We start from the raw sequence: 10,414 nt of genomic DNA, 5'->3' as shown, positions 1-10,414 counted from the left end.
CACCTTGTGAGGACATAGGCAGAAGACAGCCATCTATGAACCAGGATGTGGGTTTTCACCAACACCAAATCTGCCAGCACATTGATCTTGTACTTTCCAGCCTCCAGAACTATGAGAAATAAATGTTTGCTGTTGTCAGCCACCCAGTCTATGATATTTTTGGTATAGCAACCAGAATAGACTAAAACAGCATGCTATGGTTCTACTACAAAAATATATAATTAAAGAAGGGAAACATCATAGTTTTATTTTTTTTTTTAGAAAAAAACATTGGACTAGGAATAAACACCTAAGTTCAAGCCCTTTTATAGTATTTTTATATTATTGAGCATAGGAGGACAAATTGTTTAGCATTTTAGAAAGATCACTCTGGAAGTCATTTGGAAGAGAGACTGGAGGGGAAGAGATTGAAGACAGTGAGGAAGCAATGGAAATAGTACAAAAAGGATAACATGGGATCTCCCTCTACCTTTGCTAATGCTGAACTTTCTGCCCAGATTTACTATTCCATCTCAGTTCAAATTGAGTATATATTGGACAATGAGTCAAGCACTGTTAGTTGCCTACCGAACAAGAATACCTGATTTCGTTTCAACCCTTCCCCATATGACTCAGAGACAAATTCTACTTATTTCACCCAAACATTGCAATCCTTTTCTGATTAGCAATGATTGGTCTGAGGGAGGTCTGTGACCCAATTTTGGTCAATGAGTTGTGGGGAACAAGCTTGCTGGGGTTCTCCCATGAAAATTCCATAACTCTTAGGCATAAATGGTCCATAACTCGTAGACGTAAACATAAACGGCTCTTTGCCCTCTAGGAGCTTCTTATCTGTTGGAAGAGTTCACAGTCTGGGTGCTAAGTATTAAAATTAATTTCAGCCTTCTAGGCTGTGTTAAATTCCTCTAAGTATCATAAGGCTTACCCAGATTGAGTCCATTTTTTCGTGAACTTTTAATATCTCTTCTATTAGGCTTACTCTAGTCTGTCTTGTCTTACCAGTGAATAAAGCATTCTTCTCACTAGAGGAGAAGAATGAAGCTATACTGGAGGTAAGGTATTGTTTTTACTTTATCTGATTGTGAGGCTGGGGATTCAAATTATACAATCACATATTGACTACACATAATCACAGCACTGACTGTGACTCTGGTCAGAAGGTTTAATTTTCTGGCCCTGAACACAGGTCTACAAACATCACAAGTAAATATTTAATACAGGAAAAGCTAACTATGAAGGAAACAATTGATATATCAGCTCCTGTTTTGCTCCCTTTTGGGGTCAGTGCCACAAGGGCATCTTCAAACCTCCCTTTTGTTCCTCTGTATGTCCCTCTGCATGCACTATCTCTTTGGTGGATAGGAATATGCTTTTTATAGCCTATTGTAAAAATATACATTTTATTCTGTTGAGTTCTTTAAAAAAAAGGTACACACTCACTGGTTCCCTTCTGTTTATCCCTGGACTTACTTCATCACATACGAGTTGACAAGTTTGTGTTTAAGGAAAATCTATAGGAATGTAACACATTTAATGAGTATAATCATGCCATCTGTCAATATATAAACCCTTGAGTTTGGTTCCCAAAACTGTGAGTTTGGTTCTTCATGAACTATGAAGGCCAAAACTAACCAATTAAAATGGAGAACTTCTTTGCTTTTCAGGTACAGAAGAATTGCTACATCTTAAATTGGGAGAAGATCGTCTACATAAAATAAACTCTAAGGAAAAAGAAAGCTACACAAACATTCTACATGGCAAATGGTAGTCTGAACTAAGAGATATTTTTGCCTTAGACAATCACCCTGCTTATTGTAAAGAGAAAGGTTTTAGGTTTGGACATCTGGTTGGCTGTCCTAAGGTGATCAAAATCACCAAAAAAAAAAAAAAAAAGAAAATTACCACATTCTCCCTTAGTTACTGTGTGCTGATAATCATACATAGCACTATCCCTGTGAGTCACTCAATTATTTCTTTCTCACTATGACTCCAGCCTTTGAACTTAAGAATAAATATTTTTTTTGCAAAAAAATTTCCATAGTTACAAAAATGTACCTTCTAATCAGTAACTGTAGTTTGAGCGACTCTACAAAATGTGGTAATCCTGTCCACAGTCTTCAATCTTACAGAATCTCTGTGACATCTCCTGCAATTAAACCAGCACTCAGAAGCCACAGGGGATCAATGATCAAAGTCCCTGCATCTGGAGGTTCCAGGATTTCCTCTGCCTGGAGCCCTGGGCTCAAACCCTCCAAGGCAATTAGATTTCCCCATCTTCCCTCAGTGTCTATTCCAAGAAGAAAAATTGATGGGAAAACAGCAAAAACCAAAGAGAAATTGGAGGAGCATTTTTTCTTCCAGTTTAACAGTTTAACTCTGGTCCTGTCCTTTGAACTTGATATATGATGTGGGTCTTCTCAGCTTCCACCCTGGTACTCTCTAAGACTCTGGCCAAATGTGTCATTTGATGTTCCCACTCCTTGTTGCCTCAGTTGGAGGGACTATCTTCACTCCTGCTTGGGGACAGGCACACACACACACACACACACACACACACACACACACACACACAAGGCCTGCCCACTCCTTAGTGTTATATTTAAATAGAAAGAGAAAAATCTAGGAAGGGTGATGGAAAATTAACAAGAATGAAGTTGAAGAAGACTCATGCTGATACCATTAGGGGTCATCTCCATGGGAATATGTTGGTAGGCTAGTTATGTGAACAGGCTATTTTAGACATTAGGATAATAAAGGTCAAGAGAAGCAGTGACTCATTTTGCAAAATTAATCTTAATCTCACTTTTTGTCTGATACACTAGCCTGTCTTCCTCAAGAGTTGTCTCAGTGGCGTCTTCTTGTAACAAGTTGTGTCCTTCAGAGACTTTAGGGTTGCTTTAGGTGGGTGACCAGTTGTCCAAACTCAACCTTTTGTACTGACGGGGTATGGGGAGCAGATTGTATAGTTTAACTCTATACAGAGCTGAGGTTTCATTCTTGGGGGCCAAAACTGGATTATAAACCCTACCTATGGCAGGCAGGAATAAAATGGGTCAACTGAACAAAAGGGTCAGTAAAAATGATAGCATATTTGAGTTATCTATTGCTACATAACAACTCACACCAAACTTCGTGGTTTAGAAAAATTATCATTTATTTCTCTCATGAATTAGCAATGTGTGCCAGGTTCATGTGGTGTTATAGAGGCTGAAGGATCTACTTTCAAGATAGCATACTCACTTGACTGGCAAGTTGTTTCTTGTAAGTGTTATGGATTGGATTGTATTCTCCCAAAATTCATATGTTGAAATTCTAACCCCTAGTACCTCAGAAGGTGATCCTACTTTGCAATAGGATTTTTATAAAGGTGATCAAGTTAAAATGAAGTTATTAGTGTGGCTTCTAATCTGATATAATTTATGTCCTTATAAGGAGGGGAAATTTGGGTACAGACATATATAAAGGGGAGACTGGAAAGACACAGAAAGAAGATGGCCATCTACAAGACAGAGAGAGGTCTGAAACAAATGCTCCTTCATTGCCCCCAGGAGGAGCCAACCCTGCTGACACCTTAATCTCAGATTTCTGGTCTCCAGACTGTCAGACAGTACATTTATGTTGTTTAAGCCATGCAGTTTGTGGTAGTTTTTAACAGAAGCCCTAAGAAAGCAATCTAGCTAGCTATTAGTTTCTCTGCACAGGCTGAGGCTCTGCACTCCCTGGAGTGACTTGAGCTTCCCCATGGCATGCTGGCTGGGTTCCAAGAATAAACACGCCAAGAACAGGAAAGCAGAAACTGCCAGTCTCTTCCAGCTTGGGCACAGAAACTGGCATGGTGCCATTTTTCATCTGTGTTCTATTGGTCAAAAATCAAGAGGCCAGATTTGAAAGGAGAGAACATAAATGTTACCTCACTTGTTGTTGGAAAAGGTATCAAATAGTATTGACACCACGTGTCAAAGCATCTCAAGTATTCAGACTAGGACACAAAATCAAGGATGGGGCATCTTTATCATGCCTCATAAAAAATTACAACTAACATTTGTGGAGTAGTTTCCATGCCCTAGCCACTGTGTTAAATTCTTATGTTCTTTATTTCTTTCTACTCTACCCATTATTCTACAATATAGATATTGTCGTTATTATTCATAGTTTGGAATAAGAAAGATCAAACAGCTTACCCAGGGTCATATAGTTAGTGACATTCAGAACTGTCATTTGAAACCAAATTTCTGACCTCTGAGCCTGAACTTTTAGCCACTGCATGGGTCTTCCAGGATGGCTAGATTAGGAGTTTTATTGGACATAACTTTGGTCAGAGGCTTTCAAACATGTACCTGCTGGTATCCAAACTTGTCTTCTAAAGCATGTTGCCCAGATCCTCAGGTTTAAAAAGAAAGTGCAACCCGTTCTCCTTCCTTTCACTTTTCCATAAAGGATAAGGGTGGAATCTCATAAGTCCTATAAAACATCCATAGATTTAAAGAGGACAGATACAGGCCAGAAGAAAAAGTTTGTTACTCTAAGAATAAACTCAAGTGCATTGAGTTTACAGGCACTGGTAGGGGAATAAATCAATTTAACTCTGTATCCCATCATTCTTTACAGGTTTGTAACAAGGTGTACTTTGTTAGATTTTAATCTGCCTACATTTGAGACAGCAAAGCTCTCCACAATCATCTTTTAATGGCATCGCAATTTATAGACAGTAACTAATTTCAAACTTCATAGCACTTGGCTTTTATGATTATTTCAAATCATTTAAATGCAAATGAATTTCCAGAGAGAGAAAACATCAAATGCCCTTGAGTGGCAACATGTAATAGAACTGTGCGCAGAAGCCACTGTAGGAATCTGAAGCGGTCGGATAGGGTTGGATGGTAAGGCTCTACAAAAGTGTTTGCCTAAGTCCAATTTACATTTCATTCCATGTTATATTCTATTTACTCATTTTGTCATTTTAATATGACTTATTTACTTAATCCTCCTCTGAAATCCTATCCACTCCTCATTACAAACCTAAGATTCAAGTTAGAAAAGGAGAAATGGCAATGCAATATTCCAAAACAATAATCAGAGACTCATAGATATCTCTTGCTTCTCTACATCTCTTTGCAGCTAATGATGTTACTGCACGAGAAATCCCCAAACATTCGTGCATGCATTAAACTATTGCTCTGTCTTCAAACCAAGCTTGTGTTTGCCCGCTGATCAGTAATATTTCCTGCACAGAATTGCTAAGCAACAGTATGCATATAGTGCTGGGACACAGAAGGCTGGCCCTTATGTGAATGCATCCTAGCTTGATAGTTCACAAAAGCATTGGAACTATCACAGCAGAGCCCATTTAGAGAAAATCTGAGGATTGTGATGTGCTTTTCACAGAGGAGGAAAGATGATATTCTATTTTCTCATTCTGCTTAGTGTATGTCAAACTCTGGGTTAGGCATTGGAGATTTAAATATAAGTAGAGCATCATCCCTGGTCTCTATGAGTTCACCATATAACAGAGGGAAAAGGTGTAATTACATAGCTATACATCCAAAGCTGTGCAGGACTGCAGGAATAGCCATCTCTGAACCCTAAAGAACATGGAGGCAAAGGAGAGAGTGAGTAATGTGGCAAATATTACAGAGAACAGCTTGACTGGCCCTCTGTTTCTATTCCAAGCCCTTGGGACTTTCCCTCCACAATGTATATCACATCTAATTTTTAATCATTCTAATTAGTGCTCCCTTTTCCCCAATGGAAGATCTAGTCAAAGATCTGTTCAATGCCATATTTTGCAGCTTAGCACAGGCCCTCACACAGAGGAAGAACTCCATAACTTCCTGTTGAATATAAGCACCAACATAAAACATTTTAATCACCATTCTCACAATTGGCTTTCACACCCGTTATATGATCTCCTCTCCATCCCTTTCCTGCCTGTGTTCATTCCCACTTTCCACATTTTCCTGTTCCAGCCTCTCTGTTTGGACCACAGTCCTCACACTTCTTTATGTGGTCCTTCAAGGGCTACTTCCATGATTTTTTTTAAATTTTTTTTAAGTTTATTTATTTATTATTGAGAGAGAGAGAGGGTGGCAGGGGGAATCTGAAGCAGGCTCCAGGCTCTGAGCTGTCAGCACTGAGCCCAATGTGGGGCTTGAACTCATAGACTGTGAGATCATTACCTGAGCCAAATTAAGACACTTAACCAACTGAGCCACCCAGGTGCCCCCGACGTGTTTTTATCATAGGAAGTGACCTGATAATGCCACCTCTAATGATCTTTATGCTTCTAAATTTGTACAACGTGAGTTATCATTTTCATGCCTTTCAGAATAAAATCAGTATGCTGTGCTTGGCTTCATGAAGTGAGTATTGCTGTATCTGTACATATGTGCATGTTCAACATGGAGCTCCTAATGAAATTCCTTCAGTTTTCTGTGTTGTTTTCTTCACCTTATAGAACACAATGTCAGCCTCAATGAGCAGAACATCTAAGTCTGATAGGCTTTGATGATCACCTAACACTAGACATTGCTCCCCATTTTCTAGTGTAACTCAGTGAGGATCAAGGCATGAAGTAGCCCACTTCATGCATCAAATAGCAGGTGAGGACAGCAAAACCCAGTATTGAGTCTCCCCTATTCTAATCTACTCTCATTTTAACTCCTCTGTGTTGCTATTCTTAGATGCACAATGATGAATCATAAGATAAGAATTTGAACCACTCAAAATCCATGTCTTTACAAGACCAGTTACTTCCTTGATCTGGGCTACCTTCTTCTCACCTCCCAAAATGAAAACTCTTGATTAGGGGACTTTCTCCACCCCCTCACAACCCAAGAGTTCTACTTTCCATTTTATGAGTCAATGGTTTCTTCTTCTGAGGGAAAAGAATGTATGATTCTGAATTTCAAAATTAAACAATGTGATGTATGACATAATAAACTTTGAACCCTCATATTACAATGTAATTACCTTTTTACATTCACTTGTGTCAAAAAATGAACTAGGTGGGGAATACAGTATGTAGATATCATTTCCAATCTTTTCTAAGGAGCTTAGAATTTAATTAGATAGAATGACAAGTGAGATGAAAATTCCAGGGAGAAAATGAGTCACGTCCTCAAGGAACACAGAACTCACGGGCAGGTTCATTGAGTGTATGTGCCTGTAAGTACAAACCTCATCCACTATTTTTATAATATTACTGGGACATCAAAACAGTGATGGGGGGGGTGGCACAGGACATGAAGGGTGGTATAGCGTAACAGTTAAGTGCATAGACTTTGGACTCATCAATAGCTGAGTTAAATCCGGACTCCATAACTTATAGGCACAACCTGGACCAAGTTATTTAACACCCGTAAGCCTCAACATAATCACTGGCAAACAAAGGTAAATACAAGTATTTCCCTCAAGTGTTTTGTGTGTGGTTTCAGTGATACGATTTATGCAGCTCCCAGGGCATAGCAAGTGCTCAATAAAGTTATATAACAGGAGATCAATATTTATTAAATTGAATCCACACGGTTTTAGAAAGGTATATTGCTGAGACAATTGCCTCAAATCCTTTCTGGAAGTCAGAGCTTGTAAATCAGCAACAAAGATGAGAGATAGGATGAGACTAGGAAAGGAAGCTGAATAATAGTTGTCACTAACATTGACAAATAATTTAAAAACCTTCTTCTGTGCTTATGTCACTGGATAGTCCTAGCAGTTCTTGAAGTGGGAAGAAAAGGAATTTTGATTCTCACTTTAGAGATGAGGAAATCAAGTAACTTGTTTGCAGTCACCTACTTACAGAGATGTGGAGCTGAGTCTCACACCCCACACCTTCCAAGACAAACCTCCTCAGCAGAGGAGCTCAACAGAGGCTTAGAATTCAATAGAGATCAGTAGGGGTTATATGCAAAAACCTAGAAGAGAAAGGATGGTGAATTATAAGGAGGTGATGATTAAATGTGGGACAAGTTGACACAGAGGGTGGATCTAGAAAAGGGATAAGAAAATGGCAAAAGAAAAAATTTTCAGGAAGTCCATGGAAAGAAATGCTCGGTTGTAGTCTCAATGTGTGGACTAGGACTTTTAAATCGCATTCTGGAGACTTGTTACACAGATGTGAGCACCCGATTAATACCTGCTCCAGAAAAGGGCTTTTCATCCTGACCTGGGACAGAAGGAGAGCCTCGGTTCCTGACACATCTCATAGTGTATCATAGCGTGGGCCAGACATACATAAATAAGAAGCTAACTCTCTTAGCCTCGTGGAGCCCTATCAGGGGAACCAAATAAAGGAAAAGACAACTAACAAAATGGATAAAGATTATAACGGATGCAGGCACAGGGTTCTCTGAGATCAGAGTGGCAAGACCTGCACAAGGACAGAAGTTAAGGCCACCTTCCTTGATCAGCAATGAGCGGACCGAGTCTCAGAGGATGAGCACTCAAGATCAGCAGGTGAGATCAGCAGGTGAGAAGACTGAAGAAAAAAGGAGGTGCAGAAAAAAAAGAGGACTCCAAGTTCTAGGCAGATAGCACAGCCCAGGCAAGAGCATTGCAGTGTTGGGTGTATTTATCAAGGTTCTCTACCCCTATTCTTAGGCTGCATCACGAAAGCCACTTAACTAAAGATATCACCATTCCAGCTCCTTAGCCCTTTTAAACATAGCTTCTCCAGCTGTGGTAAGGAACAACCAGTGTTATTTTGTCCCACACGGCCTGAACTTAGCTAGCAAAAGCCAATTAGACCTCGGTGGGTACCTGGCCTACGGGCAAAATAACCAGTGACATCTGCACCTACACGCTGATATCAAAAGAGGCTTCAATCAGATACCTCACTCATTAACTTAAAATAGGAAAACAGAGGGACAGAAGTAGTGAGTAGTATGAGCAAAATCCAAAAGGAGGTATCCAGAATTATCAGCAGCAAGAGTCAGAGAAAAGGAGAGAGGGAGAAAAAGCCATAAGGAAAACAAAGTCAGCATGGGGAAGGAAGTATGAACAAAGAAACTCAGCTGGTAGAGAAATAAAAGTGAAGGTATAAACAAAGAGAAATGTCAAAGCTTCATGTGAGAGAGATGAATAATCTGTTACCTCTCGGCCCCTGGCATTATTGTCACATCACATGCTATTGGAGGTATATTAATACAAGGCACAAAGAACAAAATTCTGAGTCTTCATTCTTGATAGTTTGCTAACCAGAGCCCGTATTTGGGAGTTAGACTAACCAAACAAAGGACATGCATACTAGCAATGTTAACAAAATGTAACTTTAAAACAAACAAGTAAATGGGAAGCAAATATTTGAGACCTAAAGATCCATGACTAATTTGACCCTGAGCTTTCTGGCAGCCAGAGTAATAAGGGAAATGTGCTAAGTTACTAAATTTCATTACTACAGGAAGGAAGGTCACAGTTTCCTGGAGGCAATAACAGTTTTCCTGTCTCAACCTTCAAAATTAATCTCCATATGGGTCATTCTATTGGGGCTACTCCCTTGTGTGGTAGACACCATCCTCCATGATAATTTCAGAGCAAATGCAGAAATAGTTTTCAGAACGATATAGTCTTAAAGTCTAACTAACTGAAAGGAGTCCTGGGAGGAACTCATATGGCCTAACTATCTCTATACCCGTCTGGTGGCTCTAACTGGAACTCGGCATACTCTCGTCAAGGTCTGTCTCTTCTCTTCCAATCTTTTCCTTCTCCACGCTCTGGGGGCATGTGGACAATAGAATGAAACTTTCAAAAGGGCAGGGAACTTTGTCTGTTTGTTAACTACTGAGTACTTCCTATTTTAGGCACTGGTACACAGTGGAATTAAGTCAATATGTGTTGAATTAATGTGGAATGAACCATTCATATCTCAACCTATAAACAATAGGTTCCCTTTGCTGAATGTCCTATCAAACACTTTTCACTCATTATTGAAATTACATGTTTGAACTTGGCCTTCCTGGAAAACTGTAAACTCTTTGAGGGCAGTGTTACTTTCTACTCTATCCCAGGTTTGGCTCTGGGCCTTGTATTTAGAAGATGTTCAATATATAAATTACCAATGAGTGACAATAGGCATTAATGACCTGCAAGTTGTATAATAAATCATGTGATGTAAGCTCCAAATGCAACGTTATCAGAGACAAATAGGATGAAAGGATTTCAGGGCCACTGAAAGCAAAGAGAAGGGATAGAGTGACTGATGATGGAGGAGGAGGGTAACAAGGACAGGTGAAAAAAGATCGAAAACAAGGAGAACCAGAATGAGGTTGAAAATGAGGAGGACAAACTCATACTTAACATCTTAATTGATTTTCCCAGTGCTGTGAAACCTGCATTGCAACTCATCTAATAGGTAAAAAGACTAATAGTCAAAGTGTCTAAGTAAGATATATTAAATGGATTGAGCTGAAGATATGAGGGC

This window comes from Herpailurus yagouaroundi, unplaced genomic scaffold, assembly GCF_014898765.1.
Source record: "Herpailurus yagouaroundi ecotype Mexico unplaced genomic scaffold, PumYag 28, whole genome shotgun sequence".
Classification (NCBI taxonomy): domain Eukaryota; kingdom Metazoa; phylum Chordata; class Mammalia; order Carnivora; family Felidae; genus Herpailurus; species Herpailurus yagouaroundi.
The sequence above is the reverse complement of the archived record's forward strand: the minus strand, read 5'-3'. Positions refer to the sequence as shown.